Source organism: Ovis aries, chromosome 1, assembly GCF_016772045.2.
Source record: "Ovis aries strain OAR_USU_Benz2616 breed Rambouillet chromosome 1, ARS-UI_Ramb_v3.0, whole genome shotgun sequence".
NCBI classification, from domain to species: domain Eukaryota; kingdom Metazoa; phylum Chordata; class Mammalia; order Artiodactyla; family Bovidae; genus Ovis; species Ovis aries.
In genome coordinates, this window is record NC_056054.1 from 34,412,666 (window position 1) to 34,434,664 (window position 21,999).

The 21,999-nt window shown below is 42.4% G+C and overlaps 1 protein-coding gene and 1 pseudogene across 18 annotated transcripts in view; both read left to right on the forward strand.

Moving 5' to 3' along the window:
- The window catches only part of FGGY (FGGY carbohydrate kinase domain containing), a 625,499-nt gene that overhangs the window by 365,731 nt on the left and 237,769 nt on the right, over positions 1-21,999 (forward strand). The gene's annotated exons all lie outside the window — the stretch shown is intronic.
- LOC121817650 (cysteine protease ATG4A-like) lies at positions 1,776-12,146 on the forward strand (annotated as a pseudogene).

The following is a 21,999-nucleotide window of genomic DNA, read 5'->3' on the forward strand; positions in this document are numbered from 1 at the left end:
GTTTTAATGTAAAAGCAAGTAGCAGGAAGAATGTGGAAATAGATCTCATAGCTAAGATATTCGAATGAGAAGATGTGATTTTATAAAGTATTTTGGAGCATTTCCTTTTGGTTATTTTGCAGTTGAGGTGGGGTATTAGTTGACTTATCACTGTCATCAGTAAATATTTAGTGGTACATACCAGCCAGCTAATCAGGATTTCCCCAGAGTCAGACAGTTCAGTAGCTGGTGAAAAACAGTTGAATGCTGTTCACCCTCTGAAGACTGCTGGATATAAAGTTTAAACATTTGGTTTCAGAAATACAAAAGTGAAGAGAAACAAAGACTCTGGAGATAATGGCCTTTGCCTTCCAGTAGATTTCACTTGTGAATTCAAACACTTTCTAAAACCTCAGGAGAGAAATTTCTGTCTTGGAAGCCAACTAAGACTCAGAAATCTCTCCCATTAGACAGAGTTCCTAGAGCTGAGGGACTGGGAACAGTGTGTCCTGTCCACAGAGGTAACAATGAGAGTTTTTTCAGAGTTGTCTTCAGCAAGTCATAAGCAGCCCCTGTAGAACTGGGGGCTGTGCCCGAGGCACAGATCAGATCTCTACAGGTGTAATTATTTTAGTTTTGGTCATAAGGAAACCATCAACACCTGATAACAAAGGTATTTGTTTTCCAAAGCTCAATGTGGCCTTTTAAAAAGGCTGTGGAAAAAATGGCAGTGTGCATTTCTTTAAAAAACCTTCTCATTTGCAAATTGTTTTTATTCCCTGGAAATACTGGTGTGTCAGGATGGCACTTCCCCTCACCCTCCATGAGACTCTTGTCAGTGCTGCTGAAATATACAAACCAAAGCCACTGGTGTTTGTGTGGACATGAGACACTACAGTGTCTGAATGAGACCCGGATATACTGCTGGGTTTTAAGGTGACATCCTGGTCACTGAGTAGCTGACCAGAAAGGGCTTGTATCCCTGTTTTCAAGTAATATTTATCCAACTCCAGCTCATGGGGCAAAGTCAATTTCTTGGTCAATTTCTTGTCTTGTTTTTACTTTACACCCACTGAGTCTCTGAAAGAAATCCGTTTCCAGATGTCTTGGTCATCAATATTAAAGATACTTGGGAGTATTCTGACCTGATGGTTCCCACTTTCTAGATGTAATGCCTTTGTTTTCCTTCTAACCTTGTAGTCAGAGTAAGACTGCAGAGATAACAAATGGTTATAAACATGATTTTAACTCTTTTTTCCTAAAAAGACTGGAACTGGGAGAAACAGAAAGAACAACCCAAAGAATACCAACGAATCCTACAGTGCTTCTTAGATAGAAAAGACTGTTGCTACTCTATCCATCAAATGGGTAAGGTCACATGAGTAGTTTAAAGCCTGTCTTTCTGTTGCATAGTCCAATTAAAAGGAAAGAAACACTGAAATTCAGCTTACTTTGCCTGTACTTGCTTTTCTTTTTTTTAATTTAAAATTTTTATTTCATGTGGGATCTTTCATTTTGGCACATGGAATCTTTTAGCTGTGGCATGTGAACTTAGTTGCATCAGTTCCCCAACTAGGGATTGAACCCAGGTCCCCTGCATTGGGAGCTCGGCATCTCAGCCCTGGGGCACCAAGAAAATCCCTGTACTTGCTTTTCTTGTCTCCTGCTTTATATGTGGCTCCACTAAGTCATCTATCTGCTTAATTATTTATGCAGAAAATTAGGAATTTGTGGTTTGTTGGAAGACCTTTCGCTGACATGTTTATTTTTTCCACATGAAAACAGCACAGATGGGGCGTAGGAGAAGGGAAATCAATTGGCGAATGGTTTGGACCAAATACAGTTGCACAGGTGTTGAAGTAAGTAAAAGGTTGGGCGTGAGCCTTATTCTACTGTCTCCTATGCCTGCCTCCACCAGCTCAGTATCCCATCAACCAAGCAGTTCTTGCCATCCCAGTGAGCCACCAAACATCTGTACCCTTTTGCTCAAATACGTCTTTGAAGTGTGTAATGTGTGTAGACAACTGTCTTTGTTTATCAGAGTTGTAGTCATGAGTACCAGTCCAGGTAGAGGCCCTTCAGGACTCATCCCATATCCCTCGATAGATTGGTGCTCAGACACTCAACCATCAGCCTGAGGGTTACTTTGAAGCCAAAGGGTTTGTACTAAGGATGAGGGGAAGCCTGAACCAGCCTAGGGAAGGCACAGACTCCCACCTTGTATGGTATTTAAAAAAATCTTCATTGATTCATTCAACAGTTATTGGGCACTTCTACTATGCTAAGTATTGGGTGTACACAAATAAATTAGGTATAATTCTTGCTTCAAGGAACTTCCACCTATTGGAAGACACAAACCCCAAGGAGTCTTGGAATCAGTTTGTCATCTTTTAGTTAACTCAGGGTACCCCAGCATGGTCCTTTTGCTGCTGTCCTATTAAGTCCCAGAATTCACCTCCCCACAGCAAGAGGCAACATGGAGAGACCAGGACCAATGCTTTGGAAATGAATGGGGTGAGTGGCATTGGCACTTACACCCACAGGCCACCTCACCTATTGTCACTCTCCTTCCTGACAGCCTATTACCAAATGGAAACTTCATGAGGGCATAAATTGTGTTTTCCTTGTTCACTCCTATAACATTAGCACATTAAACCACCTGGTACCTGTAGTGAAGTGAAGTGAAGTGAGCTCCCTCAGTCGTGTCTGACTCTTTGCGACCCCATGGACTGTAGCCCACCAGGCTCCTCCATCCATGGGATTCTCCAGGCAAGAATACTGGAGTGGGTCGCCATTTCCTTCTCCAGGGAACTTCCCAACCCAGGGATCGAACATGGATCTCCCGAATTACAGGCAGGTGCTTTACCCTGTACCTGTAAGTGCTCAATAAATACCTGATGAATGAGTGAATGAAAATGGCAGCCAGAGTTTGATGCTGATTTAGGCATCAGATTTAGGCATCAGAAAATTGAAACCATCGGAGAAGGCAATGGCACCCCACTCCAGTACTCTTGCCTGGAAAATCCCATGGATGGAGGAGCCTGGTAAGTTTCAGTCCATGGGGTCTATGGCGTTGCACAGAGTCGGACACGACTGAAGCAAGCAGCAGCAGCAGCCTTCTTTGGTCAGAGAAGGCATGGCACCCCACTCCAGTACTCTTGCCTGGAAAATCCCATGGATGGAGGAGCCTGGTGGGCTGCAGTCCATGGGGTCGCTAAGAGTCGGACACGACTGAGCGACTTCACTTTCACTTTTCACTTTCATGCCTTGGAGAAGGAAATGGCAACCGACTCCAGGGTTCCTGCCTGGAGAATCCCAGGGACGGGGAGCCTGGTGGGCTGCCGTCTATGGGGTCGCACAGAGTCCGACACGACTGAAGCGACTTAGCAGCTGCAGCCTTCTTTGGTAGCTACTTTAATTCTTAGGCTCTCTGGAGCATGATGACAGGACCTGCTTCATGCAAAACACAAATGGGGCACTGTTTCAGTTATTAGCCAACCTTCAGTGAGCTGGAATGTTTTGGAAATATGCTTGTGAGGGGAGTAGTCTGGATTTCTTGGGGACCCAAGTGAAATGTATTATCTTGGAATCACCCTTTGCTAACAGTGCAGCTTCTCTGAGGCCACTTTCTTACTTTAGTCTGTAGTGCGTTTTGGGCCATTGTTGCTCAGGTGAGTGAGGATCTGGTGGTATTTTAGGAACCACTGCAAGAAGCCAGGGTAGAAAGTATAAAAAATTGGAATGGCTGTGCTGATCCCAAAACCTAGTTTGATATGGTTGGTTTATAAATGACATCCCTCAGAATTTGCTTCTTTCTTCTAAAATTTGAACTTCCCAGTAACAAGTAAATGGAAACATACATTTTAAAAAGAATTTAGGCGGATTCTTACTCATCATGAATGTTATTATTAGGAACAGCACTATGTGATGATAATGATTACATTATTATTATTTTGGGGAAAGATAAAATGAATGAAATGAAAATATAATGGTAACTAACCTCTTATTGGGAGCTACTTTAGTTTGGGAGAGAATGTGTTTTTGTTTCATTTTTTTGGTCATTGAGACTGGGCTTTACCCCAAAATCCCATAGTAGCCAGGTTAAAAATGTCTTCTTCAAACTGGCTAGAGAAGAAAATAAGGGAGAAATAGACAACATATTTTACTCAGATAATCTCTCTTTTAACTGGGTTTTCTTTATAATCTCCTCTGAAAGTGAAAGTCACTCAGTTGTGGCCAGCTCTTTGCAACCCCATGAACTATACAGGCCATGGAATTCTCCAGGCCAGAAGACTGGAGTGGGTTGCCACGCACTCCTCCAGGGGATCTTCCCAACCCAGCAATTGAACTGGGGCCTCCTGCATTTCAGGTGGATTCTTTACCAGCTGATCCACCAGGGAAGCCTCTGAAGTCACACAATTTAGCATGCTCTATGGTTCTATGTCTTCAGTTCTTGACCAACAAGGCCCAGCAAGTCTCCTGGGACAACATTCTTACTGCACTTGGAGAGGGAACGAAGAGATCATCTCCTCTATCTGTTTCTCTCTCCCTCTGGATTTCCCTGGGGCTTATTCTTTGTATTATATATGCTTCTAAACAAATACACACACACACACACACACATATACATACACACACAGGTATGTGTGTGTGTTCATGCTAAGTCATTTCAGTTGTGTCTGACTCTTTGCAACCCCATGGACTGTAGCCCACCAGGCTCCTCTGTCTATGGGGATTTCCAGGCAAGAATACTGGAGTGGGTTGCCATTTCCTTCTCCAGGGGTCTTCCCAACCCAGGGATCGAACCCAGGTCTCCCACATTGCAGGCAGACGCTTTAACCTCTGAGCCACCAGGGAAGCCCATATATATATATTTAAGTAACATATTTAAGCCCATATAGTTAAGTAACAGTTTTCCTTTTTTTTTTTTTTAAGCAATAAGTCAGAATGTCTCACATTTAAGAAAAGAAAACAAAATCTCTTGGGAGCAGGTGTACTGGTCCTCTCTTGCCCAGTAGGAGTAACATCATTTTTCGAGGCAGCCTGTTCCATTTTATAAAAAGTAAGGCCTTCTTTCTGAGGTTCAGGAACAGTGACTCTGGCATTTTCAAAGTCCCTGGACGTGGAATACTCCAGAGCTTGGTCAAAGGAGCCAGACCTGACCTGAATCCCACAGAGAGAACAACTTCTGTGTGGCTCAGCATTCGGTAACTTCTGGAACACTGGACTTATGTAGGTGGTACTATTTTCTGCCGAGATGTCCATCTTCCCCAATTGTGACTTCATTGTATGTTGCTTTGCAGAAAACTTGCTTTATTTGATGAATGGAATTCCTTGGCTGTTTATGTTTCAATGGATAACACCGTGGTCATCGAAGATATCAGTGAGTCCTTGGCTGGTTTACCTTCTCGGGTGGTTGGGTATGGAGGTTCTTCTTTACCATTCAGAACATGTGGGGGAAGAGAGGGAGAAAGAAAGACAAAGCGAGAGAGAGAGAAAGAGAAAGAGTAAATACACCTGCTCTTTCTGGCCTGCCCCTCTAGCAAGACAGGGAGCACAGGGCTCTGGTTAATCATTGCCTGTGCCCTTTTTTCTCTTCCCTTTCAGCTTTCTGAAAGGGAAGAAATGAGAGGATCTTTGGTGTGCCTCAGTGAAGTACCAGATTCTTTCCCTGCAGGACACCCCAGGTGCAGATAATCAGTTAAACCAGCCGTGGGTCTTCTCTGGCCTCCCCGCCTCCGCTGTACTCTCCAACATGGGGCTCAAGAGACCAACAGATCCAGTCCCTGTTTCCAAGGCCTTTGTAGCCTAGTTGACAAATGAGATTCTCCCAATGAGCCCATCATATCTGAGGAGACACAAGGAGTGTTCAGTTGCCAGAAGGAAGAGAAGTAAGGGCTGGACGAGTACCCTGGGCTTCCTGTAGCAAGTAGGGCAGCAGGGCCCGGTGGCAGCGGGAAGGGCCTTCCAGGTGAGGACTGTCACGTCAGGTCTCCCTTAGTCTTGCCCATGGTGCATCTCTTAGGGCTGGGTACCCCTTTTTACCTAGCCCTGTCTTCTGTTTCTAGAAAAATGTGCCGCACCCTGTCTTTGAGTGCCGACACACCTGCTGAGAGGCCCCTGGAGTCTCTGACTGCTTCCACCCAAAGTAAGGGCCCCTCGGCCTGCTGCACGGCCTGGAAACCCTTGCTGCTTATTGTGCCCTCCGCCTAGGCATAAACCAAATAAACCCCGTCTATGTCGACGCCTTCAAAGTAAGTCACACCTTTCCCCAAGCCGCCTGTGGCCTGCCCATCCCACCACCATCGTGAGCCCGGAGATCCGTGAGCAGCAGTCCACATGTGAGCTGAGAATCTTGCGTTCTCTTTCCCTCCAGGAGTGTTTTAAGATGCCACAGTCTTTAGGGGCATTAGGAGGAAAACCAAATAACGCCTATTATTTCATAGGATTCTTAGGTAAGAAAAGAGTAATCACAAGTAAGTCACCGTGGGCTAGGGAGGGCGGGCCCAACAAGGTCTGCGTGGAAGACCAGGCAATTCCAATTAGGAGGCCCTGGCCTAGCCTGGAGATGCTGTGGCCTGTAGGCAGCTCATCCTGCCTCTAGCCTGGAGAGTAACACCTACCTGTGCCTCACAGAGACCAGTGTCTCCATCTCTTTGCCTCTCAATATGATGGTTCCATGGCTGTGTTCACACTGGACGACCCCAAGGTCACAGCATTGCTTCAGCACCTCTTTTTCCCTCTGGCACCCAGGGCGGCAGGGCTTCACTTCCCTGGGCTTGCCGATCCCCTCCTTACTGGAGCTTGGGCAGTTGGGCCAGGAGCCATCCTCTGACTTCCCAAGACCACACAGCTGGGCCCGCTAGCTTATTGTTCAGAGGCTTAACTGGGTGGAAATTAGAGGAGGTGAAAACAGAGGTATCCCTTTTATGATAATGGAGGCTCAGCCTTAAAACAACTAAGCAACTGTGGATCCTGATGAGCAGCCCGACATTCCTGCCTCAGTGGACACCTCTGGAAACCCCGCCATCTTCCTCACTAGCTGTGACCAGAGGCATTGAAGGCCCTTGGCACACAAAAGGAGCAGCCCGGCTCTTCCCAAACTCTCATGTGCACACGCATCACCTTGAGATTAACACGCAGGTTCAGCAGGTCTGGGGTGGAGCCTGAGAGCCTGCATTTCTCTCTAGGTAGGGCAGATACCGCTGGTGCCACACTTTGAGTACCAGGGGCCTAGATACCTGGTTAGTGCCGCAGAGTAAGGGAGCGATGTGGCCAGGGAAGCGGAATAGCGCCACCTCTGGCCGGAGTGGGCTCTGAGGAACTTGCGAGTTTAGGGTACAAAGGACAGCCAGAGCAGGCCTGGGGAATGGTGTGAGGGATGTGCAGAGGACACGGTGAGATGAACTTGGCCACCCTCCCAACCCGTCTCTTCCTCAGAGATTCAGGGAGGTGAGGTGAGTGGGAACAGACAGACCTGGCCCCTGTATGTGGCCTGCCTCCTGCTGGCTCAGTGTGTGACAGTAGGAAAGAGAGTCAACTCTTTCAGTCTCAGGTTCCCTTTATGGAAAATAGGGCTGACCCCCAGCTCACCATGTTGTCACCTCACAGTAAAGCACTCAGTAAAGAGCCAGCCTGAGCCCAGTGCTGCTTTCAGCTGCTTACTCTTCTCTCCTTAAGGTGGGGTTTCTCTGCAGTTGCTGGGCTCGCTCTTGAATGCTGCCACCTCCTGGTCGAGTTTAAGAACTACAGCTTGGTGGAACATTTGAAAAGTGGAGGCTTTTACTTTCTAAATCTTCCCTGGTGACTTAGAGGTTAAACCATCTGCCCCCAATGTGGGAGACCCAGGTTTGATCCCTGGTTCAGGAAGATCCCCTGGAGAAGGAAATGGCAACCCACTCCAGTATTCCTGCCTGGAGAATCCCGTGGACGGAGAAGCCTGGTAGGCTACAGTCCACGGGGTCGCAGAGTCGGACACGACTGAGTGAGTTCACTTACTTACTTTCTAAAGTTCAAAACCCAGTACTTGGAGTTTTATAAATTTAGATGTTCTCTGTTTCTAAGCTTCTGGGTTCCTGTCAAAGAAACTGTTGCAGAAATCTAATTCCTATTGTCTGTGCTTAAAGACAAACTGAAAACAGATTGGAAAATAATTGTGGAGGGATCTCAATGAATTCCTGGGCACCCTGGCCTCCTTATCCCAGGTTACCCAGAGAGAATTTGCCAAGTTGCCATAGCCCTTCTTCTCTTGGGGGCCCCTGGGCTGGGGAGACTTTGGTGGAGTTGGACTGCTTATGAAAGAGGTGTGACAATCCCCAGTTCCCAAAACAGAGGTTTACATAGTGTCCATTTGCCCATTAATTTCATAAATCTTCTGTTTAACCTTTACTTGAGGCTCTAAAGTCACCTCAACTCCCCCTTCTGGCTCACCCAGTTACTGTATTAGGTTTGGGGTGGGGGACCAGATTGGTAGAACGTCTGAAGGAGGGGACAGATGAGAGCTTCCATTATCTGAACCAGGAACTCTACAGAGGGGTACTCTCTCTTCCTCCATCCCCCTTTCTCTCTCCATGTATGTGTGTGTATATATATATATTAAATTATATATATATATAGTGGCCATGATAATGGCTTCCCAATGGCTCAGCAGGTAAATAATCTGCCTGCAATGCAGTAGATACAGGAGATGTGGTTTGATCCCTGGGTCAGGAAGATCCCTGGAGGAGGAAATGGCAACCCACTCCAGTATTCTTGCCTGGAGAATTCCATGGACACAGGAGCCTGGTGGGCTAGTCCATGGGATCACAAAGAGTCGAACACAACTGAGCACATATACGGATTATTATATTGTTTATGATATATAAATATATATTTATATAATATATAATATATATATTTATATAATGTGGGCTTCCCTAGTGGCTTAGATGGTAAAGCGACTGTCTGCAATGCAGGAGACCCGGGTTTGATCCCTGGGTTGGGAACATCCCTGGAGAAGGAAATGGCAGCCCATTCCAGTATTCTTGCCTTGAAAATCCCACGGAGCCTGGTAGGTTACCGTCCATGGGGTCGCAAAGAGTCGAACACGACTGAGCGACTTTACCTTCACTTTCATACTTTCGCTTTTCATTTATATTGAAATATAAATACATTTATAGAGAGATACAGATTAGTATCAATAGTTATATAGAGATGGGGCTTCCCTGGTGGCTCAGTGGTAAAGAATCTGCCAGCAATGCAGGAGATAACAGGTTCAATCCCTGATCCATGAAGATCCCTGGAGAATGAAATGGCAACCCACTCCAGTATTCTTGCTTGGGAAGTCCCATGGACGGAGGAGCCTGGCGGGCTACAGTCCATGGGGTCACAAAACAGTTGGACCCAGCTTAGCGACTAAGCAACACAAATATAGAGATGTATCTAGCTGTAGATAAATAGATAGATAGGGTTAACCCTGAGGGGTAGAGATCATTATTTCCATTTATGCCTAGTGGAAAACTTAGAGGGTAGTTTCCTCAAGGTCACTAAGCTCAAAAGTAGCAAAGCCAGAGTTTGACCCCAGTTTGGCTGTCTGTGCTAACATACCCCTTGCTTCTCTAGTGGTCTCTTGCCCAGTAGGAGGCTGGGAGATGCTCCTGGTGTACAAGACTGTGGCCAGGGTGACAGCCTGGCTGGGTGACGTTTTCTGCTTAGAGAAGAGATGTTTGTCTCCTGTGGTTTGGTAGAGGGTGCCACCTGGAGCTCTGTCACATGAACTGGGTGTCTACAGATGGTGGACCTGCCTGCTCCTTCTTCTTGGGCCTCATTGGAGACCTTGATACAGTCCCCATGTAATTTCTAGGGCTTTTTCAATCTACTCTATCTCTTTTAAGCAATGTCAGAAATGGGCCAACCCACAGAGCTCCACTACACACTCATACATACATACGCATACAGATATACACACACACACATGGAAAAGGGCCAGACTCAGAGAGGACACTGTTATTATTCCCAGTACCTTAAACCAAAGGCTTTGCTGGTAGCTCAGCAGTAAAAGAATCTTCCTGCCAACGCAGAAGGCGCAGGATCCTCTGGAGGAAGAAATGCTTCCTTTCCTGTCAAAGACTGACCACTGGTTTGAACTAACAACTTGGCTAGTCAGTAAGTTAGACACATGGCTGTGCAATTTTGAATGAGCACGTGGGTGTGCTTAGTCACTCAGTCAGGTCTGACTGACCCCATGTTTTCGACCCCATGGACTGTAGCCTAGCAGGCTCCTCTGTCCATGGGGATTCTCCAGGCAAGAATACTGGAGTGGGTTGCCATGCCCTCCTCTAGGGGATCTTCCTAACTCAGGGACTGAACCCAGGTCTCCCACGTAGCAGGCGGATTCCTTACTGTCTGAGCCACCAGGGAAGCCCAAAGGAGCATGAACCCAGGCGGATTCCTTACTGTCTGAGCCACCAGGGAAGCCCAAAGGAGCATGAACCCAGGCGGATTCCTTACTGTCTGAGCCACCAGGGAAGCCCAAAGGAGCATGAACCCATGCAAAAAGATCACATAATAAGGCTGTTTTACAGAAGAGTCAATTCACTCAGATCATTTAAGGGATTCCCTGCTGGCTCAGACAGTAAAGAGTCTGCCTGCAATGTGGGAAACCCAGGTTTGATTCCTGGGTCAGGAAGATCCCCTGGAGAAGGAAATGGCAACCCACTCCAGTATTCTTTCCTGGAAAATCCTGTGGATGTAGAAGCCTGGAAGGCTACATACCATGGGGTTGCAAAGAGTCTGAGCAAGATACATCCTGCGTTTGTATTGTATTTCAAGCAGTTCATAGAAGTGAGATCTTCCCATTCTGATAATACTCTGTGAACTAACTCGAACAGGCCAAGTGACCTCAGTTTAAAAACAAGAAAATTAAGACAGAGTGGAGTGGTTTGTCTTACGTTTGTGATAGAGACAAATTAAACTTGGCATCGGACGTCAGAAACACTCTTTGCCAACAGAAGCACTTAGATGTTCCCAACACAATCCTGAATGCCATTCCAGAGACCTTCGGGGTGTCCTTCCCTACCCCATCCCCTGCCTCAGACAGATCTGCCTTTGCTTCCCTAATCCAGTCTAGAACACAGAGGCCCAGTTGGTTCTCAGGCCCGGACGGTGAGTTTGGGGTGCCCCCTTAGGTACATCAGCTCATGATCTTTAGTGGTACTCTCAACACTTTGAATATCAAATAAAAGTAGAGATTTTATTATCCCAAATCCCACCCCCACCAAGTCCTTATTGGGATAGACATTTTCCTTTTGATGAAGCATTGTTTTTCTCCCATTTGTAGTGGTTGATCATCTCAAACTGGTTTTCCCGGTGAGATATATCTGTGCTGATACTCATGTGACCAAGCAGTGCCTTCTGACAAGGAATTACTGACTTTCTAACACTGACTAACTTGCTAGCAAATTAAGACCAGAAGTCACCTCCCTGGTATCTCGTCTGTGGCACAGTCAGCATTCCCGTTTCTTTGGGAGGCCAAGGCCTTTTCTTGTCCAAATGTGCTCTTTGACCATAGGTCTAAGAACCTATGGTCTAGAGCAAGATGCTTTCCAGTGTTGAAAGAGTCAGGAAGCTTCCCTAATGGCACCTGGACTCATGGCCTGGTGATTCCACCTACCACCTCTTGGCTACTGCTGCTCACCGAGCCCGCCATGTCATCTGTGGTTGCTCATTCCTCCCTTGTCCCCAAACCTGTCCCTTTCCATTTTTGTACTTGGACTTTGAGGAGATGTAAATGCTAGGGCAAATATTCACTTGGAATGATTGGCTTTGAGGGTGGGTGGCTTCCTTCAAGCATGCTTACTCTCCTTCCGGCTTTCTGTTATCTCATTCCCATTGTCACCAAGGGAGGGGTTAGGACAACCAGAGTGACCCTTCCAAGGACAGCAGTGGGGCCAGGGCCGGTGATTCTTCAAAGGCTAATCAGGTGTCATTCAAAACAGGTGATGAGCTCATTTTCCTGGACCCTCACACCACCCAGACCTTTGTTGACACTGAAGAGAATGGAACGGTTGACGACCAGACGTTCCATTGTCTGCAACCCCACAGCGGATGAACATCCTGAACTTGGATCCTTCCGTAGCATTGGTTGGTATCTGAAGGTTGGGTGGGCCAAGAGACACACCGCTGCCCTATCACAGTTGGGTTCCTGGGAGTTATCCAGGTTGTTAGATAGGATGGCAAGAGAATATAGTGTCATGTAGTGCAGTGGGGAAGGAATGGGCCCTGAAGCTGAGTTGCTCCAGTTAGGATCCAAGCCACTTACCAGCCATGGACTGAGGGGAGTCCCTCCTTAACTTTTCTGAGCTTTGGCCTTCTCATCCCTCCCATGGGCAAAACAATTGCTCCTTCCTTGTAGGCTTGTGTGAGGTATGCTATGTATAAGGTACTTAGCACAGTGCCCAGCATATTGTAAGCATTCTAGAAATGTTGGTTATTGTTACTGTTACCATCTTTCTCTGTTTTCTTTCTTGCCCCAAAATATTGCCACCCAGGCACAGGGAATAAGGTGAAACATAGGGAGGGATAAGAGGCCAAGACCTCCTGGGTGGAAAATGTCCATTCCTCTGGGCACACAATCCAGGAAGTTGCAGGGTTCCCCCACCCACCCCGGAAAAATGTCTGCTGTTGACACATGGAAGGGGCAGCTATGTGGGAACTAGCCAGTGGTTTTGAGGCCTGCCTGAATCCTCTCTTCCAGTTTAACTTGATTGTCAGAGTGCCAGTGCTAGAGAGCTGACAGAGTCCTCCTCTTGTTTTGGGCCATTCTTTTAGTACTGTAGGATGTTCTGAGTATGGATAAAGAGGCCCATGGTTCTCTTTATTCTAACAGATAATTTCCTTAAGGTCAAAGCCACCTAACTAATTAATACCTCTAGTTAAAAGTACTACTTGGCTTTTGTCTGCTGGTTTTATTGCATTGTTTTTTTCTAGGTAGGTGTATTTGTGCACTGAATGTAATGGAATTAACCCTGTGCTTTGGAGATTGGTTTTATGTTAGTATATCTCACAGTGTGAAGTGGGAGACAGGGAGGAAAAGGGATAGGGGAAAAGGGATAGGGTAAAAGGGAAAGGGACAGAATAAGAGTGAGAAGCAGAGAGACAGAAACTATGCATGAGCATGTGTGTGTCCTAGTGAGGCACTGATCTGGGAGAGTGATAAACTCAATCTTCCTCCTCATTGCTGGGAGGATAGAGCCAAAGGAAGTGGCCCGCATGTTGTATCACAACTCTGGGCCAACGGCTCTGTCCTGCAATACATAAGGCCTGCCTTGGTACCCCTGACCAGTTCTTCTTTTTGTAAATTGGAATATAATTGCTTTACAATGTTGTATTAGTTTCTGCTGTACAACGATGTGAAGCAGCTCTATGTATACATATATCCCCTCCTTCTTGAACCTCCCTCCCACCCTCCACATCCCATCCCTTTAGGACATCACAGAGCACTGAACTGAGCTCCTTGTGATAGACAGCTGCTTCCCACTAGCTATCGGTTTACACATGGTGGTGTACATGTGTGTGTGTGTGTGTGTGTGTGTGTGTGTGTATGTATGTCAATTCTGATCTCCAAATTCATCCCACCTCACCTTCTCCCCACCGTGGCCACATGCCCATTCTCTACATAGGAGGACATTTTTGGGGGCAAGATAATTTTGGATAAATAACAAATTAGAGAAGGGACATTCGTATATGAATGGCCAATAGGGAACTGGAGACATGAGATGGGTAGTGTATATATGTCATGAACAGTTCTAAGTTGTCTTCTTTTGCTTTCCCCCAAGGGTTTTTCTGCAAAGAAGAGAAAGACTTTGATAGCTGGTGTAGCCTTGTTCAGAAGGTAAAGATCTATGTTTTTCTCAGTCTTAATAAAAACAAATATTTTCAACATAATTCCTTTCCAAGACGGTTTTCATAGTAACAAATCCACCCTGATATGACTTTATTGCTAGAGAAAGAAACTAAGATATGGGGAATTATACAGAACTTTGGGAAACCAAAGGAAAACTTTGGTTTGAAATATGCTTACTTTGTCAAATGAACGATATTTTTAGCTACTGAATGTTCCATCTCATGGAGGTTATGAGTCAATGAAATCTTCAACTAATTACCATTTTAACCTAAAATGTCAGTTTCATATAGGTCAGCCCAAATTCTTCTATACTCTGATTATAACGTTGAGGTGGTTGAATAAACCAAACTACTTTTCTATTTGTTTCATGGTCCATTTACAGTTTAGTGTATTCCATTATGGTTTAAGGGGCTTACCTTTCTAGTAACTGTTTTATTTATATACTGATAAAATATAGCCACACTGCCACTTAAAGGAAACACAGTTTGCAGAAATCTGTGTAAATATGAAAGCTAGCTATTCTTTTTCTTGGACACTTTATGTCAAAAGATATTTATTGTTTTGCTGGCTCCTAATCTTTGTATCTGCCCCCTCATCCTTCACTTCTAACACATGCCAATTTTGTGGGAGACATTGATCAATGGTTATTGAAAGAATGAAGGAGATCATAGGGAGTAGTTTAAAGAGCCCTGGGTGGGGTGTCAGGTTGCAAAACAGAGGGGTTGGAGAGATGGGATCCACAGCCTCTCCTAAGTGTAAGGATGGAAGATTTTTCTTCATGGGTAAACAAATAATTGATTCCAAAGTCCCCAGCTGAATCTGAAACCCCAGTTAATAATTGACTGAGACATCATGGAGAATTATTTTCTAAAATTAGTTCAGAATGTAGCAAAACTGTATATCACATTTAACATTAGAAAGAAAATTTCTGAGAAGACCAAGGTCTTTAAATTAGGACGTATACCATATGTTTTGGACTAAAACTGAAACCATGCCAACGTGTACTGATGTTCTTTTGGGGCAGATTTAATTTAATTAACCCACATTTCTTTGGAGCCAACACTTCAGGAACATCTTATCCCTAAATTGAGTTGGTCCCGTGCAACTGGCAAATGACCTGAACCTTATGATGGAGCACGGGCAGTGGGTACTAGCCTTCCATCAGATCCTTCCACCAGTATCCTTCCTTCCCTGGCCAACAGTTTCTAGAATTGAAGAGGGATGGGTCTGGTACAGGAGGGTATATTTGTTGAGCCTGTGCTTTCACCTTTCAATAACCAGATTACTCTCTTGGGGTTTGGAGTCATATATTGCCAGTTGGACGGAAATGTAGTGACTCTGCAGTGTTTACAACTGATTCTATGTCTCCTCAGGAAATTCTAAAGGAAAATTTAAGGATGTTTGAATTAGTTCAGAAACATCCATCACATTGGCCTCCCTTTGTTCCTCCAGCCAAGCCGGAAGTAACAACCACAGGGGCAGGTAAGCTGTTGTTCAGAAGCTCTCTGGCCAGCAGACCCTTGGATAGCAGTTGTTTTATGAGACAGAAGCAATTGTGGGTCATGCTTTCTGTGGAATGAAAATTTCTACTCAGGTGGACTGATCAAAGAATGGTATTTCTTCTGATGAACTGATACTTAGCAATTTCAAAGAATAATAGTAAAAGAAAATAAGCTCCATGGAAAATCAAAATGAGTAGAATTTCTTTTTTTCATGGTTTGGTTTAGAAACCAAATCAGAAGACATGGGTAATTCAAAGGTTCCTCAAAGATCTTGCAGAGCCTCATCTTAATCACTGTGAACAGGACTGTGTAACAAGTCTAGTTCATTTCTTTTTAATTGATGTAGTTGACTTACAGTGTTGTGTCAATTTCAGGTATACAGTAAGTGATAAATCTATATATATATGTAGTTTTTCAGTTTATTTTCTATTATTAGTTATTATAAGATATTAAATATAGTTCCTTTTGCTATATAGTAGGTTCTTATTTATTTATTTTATATATAGTAGTATATATCTGTTAATCCCAAAGTTCTAATTTATAGCCCCCTTTCCTTCTGGTAACCATAAATTTGTTTTCTATGTCTGTGAGTCTATTTCTGTTTTATAAATAAGGTCATTTGTATCATTTTTTAGATTCCACGTGTAAGTGATATCCTGTGGTATTTACCTTTTCTTTCTTAGTTTACTTAGTATGATAATCTTTAGGTCCATCCATGTTTCTGCAAATGGCATTATTTCATTCTTCTTTATGGCTAAGTAATATTCCATTATATATACATGCATGTGTATATATACATATATTATATATACACCACATCTTATTTATCCATTTACCTGTAGATGGGCACTTAGTTTGCTTCCATGTCTTCACTATTGTAAATAGTGCTGCTGACCAATGAGGTGCATATATCTTTTTGAATTAGATTTTTCATCTTTTCTGGATCTATGCCCAGGAGTGTGACTGCTGGGTCATATGGTAACTCTATTTTAGTTTTTAAGAAACTTCCACTGTCCTCCATAGTGGCCACATCAATTTACATTCCCAGCAACAGTATAAGAGGGATCCTTTTCTCCATACCCTCTCCAGCATTTATTATTTGTAGATTTTTGATGATGGCCATTCTGAGCAGTGTGAGGTGATACCTCATTGTAGTTTTAATTTGCAGTTCTCTAATGCTTAGTGATATTGAGCATCTTTTCATGTGCCTGTTGGCCATTTGTATGGCTTCTTTGGAGAAATATCTATTTAAGTCTTCTGCTTATTTTTGATTGGGCTGTTTGTTTTTGATACTGAGCTATATGAGCTATTTATATATTTGAAAGTTAATCCTTGCAGTCACAGCATTTGCAAATATTTTCTCCCAGTCCATAGGTAATCTTTTTATTTTGTTTACAGTTTCTTTCTTTGCTATGCAAATGTTTTTACATTTAATTAGGTCCCATTTGTTTACTTTTACTTTTGTTTCCATTACTCTAGGAGACAGATCAAAAGAAATATTGCTGAAATTTATGTCAGAGTATTCTGCCTATGTCTTCCTCTAGGAGTTTTATAGTATCCAGTCCTACATTTATTTTGAGTTTATTTTTGTATATGGTATTAGAGAATATTCTGATTTCATTCTTTTTCATGTAACTGTCCAGTTTTCCCAGAACCACTTATTGAGGGAACTGTCTTTCCTCCATGGTATATTCTTGCCTCCATTGTAGTAGATTGGGCTTCCTGATAGCTCAGCTGGTAAAGAATCCACCTGTAATGCAGGAGACCCTGATTCGATTCCTGGGCGGGGAAGAGCCACTGGAAAGGGATAGGCTACCCACTCCAGTATTCTTAGGTTTCCCTGGTGGCTCAGATAGTAAAGAATCTATCTGCAATGCAGAAGACCTGGGTTCGATCACTGGGTTGTGAAGATCCCTTAGAGAAGGGAACAGCTACCCACTCCAGTATTCTGGCCTGGAGAATTCCATGGACTGTATAGTCCATGGGATCGCAAAGAGTCGGACTTGACTGAGCAACTTTCACTTGTTGTAGATTAATTAACCATAAGTACATGGGTTTATTTCTGGGCTTTCTGTCCTGTTCCTTTGATCTATGCTTCTGTTTTTGTGCCAGTACCATACTGTTTTGATGACTGTAGCTTTGTAGTATAGTATGAAGTCAAGGAGCATGATTCCTTCGGCTCTGTTCTTCTTTCTCAAGATTGTTTTGTCTATTTGAGGTCTTTTCTGTTTTCACACAAATTGGAAAGTTTTTGTTCTAGTTTTGTGAAAAATGCCATTGCTAGCTTGTTAGGGATTACATTGAATCTGTAGATTATGTTGGGTAGTATGGTGTTTTTAACAATATTATTCTTCCCATCCAAGAACATGGTATATCTTTTCATCTGTTTGTGTCATCTTTAGTTTCTTTCATCATCTTATACTTTTGGGAGTACAGGTGTTTTGCCTCCTTATGTAGATTTATTCCTAGGTATTTTACTCTTTTAATGTGATAGTAAGTGGGATTATTTTCTTAATTTCTCTTTCTGATAGTTCATTGTTAGTGTACAGAAATGCAACAGATTTCTGTATGTTAATCTTGTACCCTGAAACTTTACCAAATTTGTTGATGAGCTCTAGTAGTTTTCTGATGGCATCTTTAGGATTTTCTATGTATAATATCATGTCATCGGCAAACAGTGACAGTTTTGCTTCTTTCTTTCCAATTTGGATTACTTCTATTCTTTTTCTTCTCTGATTGCTGTGGCCTGGATTTCCAAAACTATATTGAATAAAAGTGGCAAGAGTGGGCATCCTTATCTTGTTCCTGATCTTAAAGGGAATGCTTTCAGCTTCTTGCCATTGACTATGATGTTTAGCTGTGTGTTTGTCATATATGGCCTTATGTTGAGGTATGTTCCTTCTATTTCCACTTTCTCTGAGTTTTATAATAGATGGATATTGAATTTAATCAGAAGCTTTTCTGCATCTATTGAGATGATCATATGGTTTTCATTCTTTAATTTGTTCATGTGGTGTATCACATTGATTTCCAAGTATTGAAAAATCCTTGGATCCCTGGGATAAATCCCACTTGGTCATGGTGTGTGATCCTTTCAATGTATTGTTGGAGTCAGCTGGCTAGTATTGTGTTGAGGATTTTTGCATCTATGTTCATCAGTGATACTGACCTGTAATTTTCTTTTGTGTGTGATATCTTTGTTTGGTTTGGTGTCTGGTTGTTAGTGGCCTTATAGAATGAGTTCAGAAGTGTTTCTACCTCTGCAATTTTTTAGAATAGTTTGAGAAGGGTAGCTCTTAACTCTTCTTTAAATGTTTAGTAGAATTCACCTGTGATGCCATCCAGTCTTAGACTTTTGTTTGTTGGGAATTTTTAAATTTCTGATTCAATTTCTGTACTGGTAATTGGTTTATTCATAGTTTCTGTTTCTTCCTGGTTCAGTCTTGGGAGATTGCCTTTCTAAGAATTTGTCCATTTCTTCTAGGCTGTTTATTTTATTGCTGTATAGTTGCTCATAATAGTCTCTTATGATCTTTTGTATTTCAGTGGAGTCAGTTGTAATATTTCTTTTTCACTTCTGATTTTATTGATTTGGGTTCTCTCCTTTTTTCTTGATGAGTCTGGCTAAATAAAGGTTTATCAATTTTTAATCTTTTCAAAGAACCAGCTTTTGGTTTTATTGATCATTTTTTTAGTCTCTATTTCATTTCTGCTCTGATCTTAATGATTTATTTCCTTCCATAACTTTGGGTACTGTTTGTTCTTCTTTCTCTAGTTGTTTTAGGTGTCAGTTTAGGTTGTTTGAGATTTTTATTTCCTGAGGTAAACTTATATTGCTATAAACATCCCTCTTAGAAGTGCGTTTGCTATAACCCATAAGTTTTGGATCATCGTTATTCATTTTCATTTGTCCCTAGGTACTTTAAAATTTCCTCTTTGATTTCTTCAGTGACCCATTGGTTGTTTGGTATCATATTGTTTAACCTCCATGTGTTTGTGGATTTTTGCAGTTTTTCTTGTATTTGATTTCTAATCTCATAGAGTTCTGGTTGGAAAGATGCTGGATATGATTTTAGTTTTCTTAGATTTACCAAGGCTCATTTTGTGGGGAGAATGTCCCATGTGTACTTGAAAAGAATGTTCTGCTGTTTTTGATGGAATGCTATATAAATACCAATTAAGTTCATTTGGTCTCATGTGTTATTTTAATAACTGTCTTTCCTTATTGATTTTCTGTCTCAATGATCTGTCCATTGATGTAACTAGAGTGTTAAAGTTCCCTACTATTATTGTGTTACTATCAATTTCTCCTTTTATAACTGTTATTATTTGCCTTATATATAAAGTACTCCTATGTTAGGTGCATATATTTTTAATTTTTATATTTTCTTTTGGATGCATCCCTTGAATCCCTTGATTCACCCCTTGTAGTGTCCTTCTTTGTCTCTTGTCACAGTCTTCATTTTAAAGTTTATTTTGTCTGATATGAGTATTGCTATTCTTGCTTTCTTCTGATTTCCATTTGCGTGGAATACCTTTATCTATCCCTTTACTTTCAGTCTGTATACGTCTCTAGATCTGTAGTGAATATGTTGTAGGCAGCATATATATAGGTCTTGTTTTTGAATGCATTCAGCCAGTGTGTGTCTTTTGGTTGGAAAAATTTAGTCTGTTTGCATTTAAAGTAATTATTGATAAGTGTCTTCTTATTGCAATTTTGTTAATGGTTTTGGATTTGTTTTCGTAGGTCTTTTCCCCCTTTTTCTTCTTTTGTTCTCTTGTGATTTAATAACTACCTTAGTGTTATGTTTGGATTCCTTCTTTTGTGTGTATATCTATTATAGATTTTTGCTTTGTGGTTTTTGTATAAGTCTGTATATAAATGTGACTGTTTTAAGTTGCTGATCTGTTAATTTCAAATGCATCTTAAATACCATGCATTTGTACTCTCCTCCCCTCATGATTACTGTTTTTGATATCATGTTTTACATCTAATTGTTTTGAATCCTTTATCTGCTTATTGTAGATACAGGTGACTTTACAAATTTTGTCTTTTAACCTCCTTACTAGTTTTGTCTGAATGATTTTCTACCTTTACTGTATGTTTGCCTTTATCAGTGAGCTTTTCATTTTCTAAATTTCTTGTTCTTATTTGTGATCTTTTTCCACACAGAGAAGTCCTTTAACATTTATTGTAAAGCTGGTTTGGTGGTGCTGAATTATTTTAGCTTTCCCTTGTCTGTAAAGCTTTTGATTTCTCTATCAAATCTGAATGAGAATCTTTCTGGGTAGAGTATTCTTGGTTGTAGGTTTTCCTTTCATCACTTTGAATATATTGTGTCACTCCTCTGGCCTGCAGAATTTCTGCAGAAAATCAGCTAATAGCCTTATGGGAGTTCCCTTGTATGTTATTTGTTTTCTCTTGCTGCTTTTAGTATTCTCTCTTTATCTTTAGTTTTTATAATTTTCATTACATCATGTCTTGGTGTGTTCCTCTTTGTGTTCATCTTGTATGGGACTCTCTGCACTTCCTGGAGTTGGATGCCTGTTTCCTTTCCCAGGTTAGGGAGATTTTTAGCTGTTATCTATTCTAATATTTTCTCAGGTCTTTCTCTCTCTTCTTCTGGGACCCCTATAATGCAAATATTGGTGCATTTAATGCTGTCCCAGAGCTCTTAAACTGTCATTTCTTTTCATTCTTTTTCTGTTTTTGTTTTTTTTTCTGTTCAGCTGTAGTGATTTCCTGCTCTGTCTTCATGCACACTGGTCCATTCTTCTAGTATATTTTTTTCACTTCTTTTAAAATTAATGTATTTTTATTGAAAGATAATTGCTTTACAGAATTTTGTTGTTTTCTGTCAAACCTCAACATGAATAAGCCATAGGTATACATCTTCTAGTATATTTTTCATTTTTGGATTTGTCATCTCAGTTTGGTTGTTCTTTATATGTTCTCTTTGTTAAATACTAATTTCTCACTCTTTGCATCCATTCTCTTCTCAAGTTCTTTGATCATCTTTATAATCATTACTCTGAACTCATTCTTGAGTAGATTGCCTAACTCCTCTTTACTTCATTATTCTGGAGTTTTATCTTGTTACTGTGTCTGGAATATATTCCTCTGCTGCCTCATTTTGCCTAAGTTGCTATTTGTATTTTTGTCTGTGGTAGGTTAGTTACATTTCTCAACTTTGGAGAACTGGCCCTCTGAAGGAGGCATCCTGTATGTCCCAGAAGTGCACCTCTCTTGTCACCCAAGCTACATGCTCTGGGTGTTCCCCTATGAGGGCCATTTGGTTCTTTCTGTTGTGGTGGGCTGACTCTGTGGGCCATCTACTAGCTTAGCTGGTATCAAGTCTGGTTGGTTGCCAGGCCCTGCCTTGTGCACATTCTGCTGGTAGCTGTTTAGTGGGGCCTGGTCATGAGGTGGCTGGTTGCAGAATCAAGGGGGCCCAAGGCTAGTGCTGGCCCACTGGTGGCTGGAGTCAGGGTCCTGAAGACTCTGGGGCTGTGCCAACTAATGGCAGAGGTTAGTGCTGGATTACTGGCAGGCAGAGCTAGTTCCTGTAGTGTGGCTGCTGGGCCCAGGGATCCCAGAGCATGTTTCAGATCATTGGTAAGTGGGGGCTAGTTCCT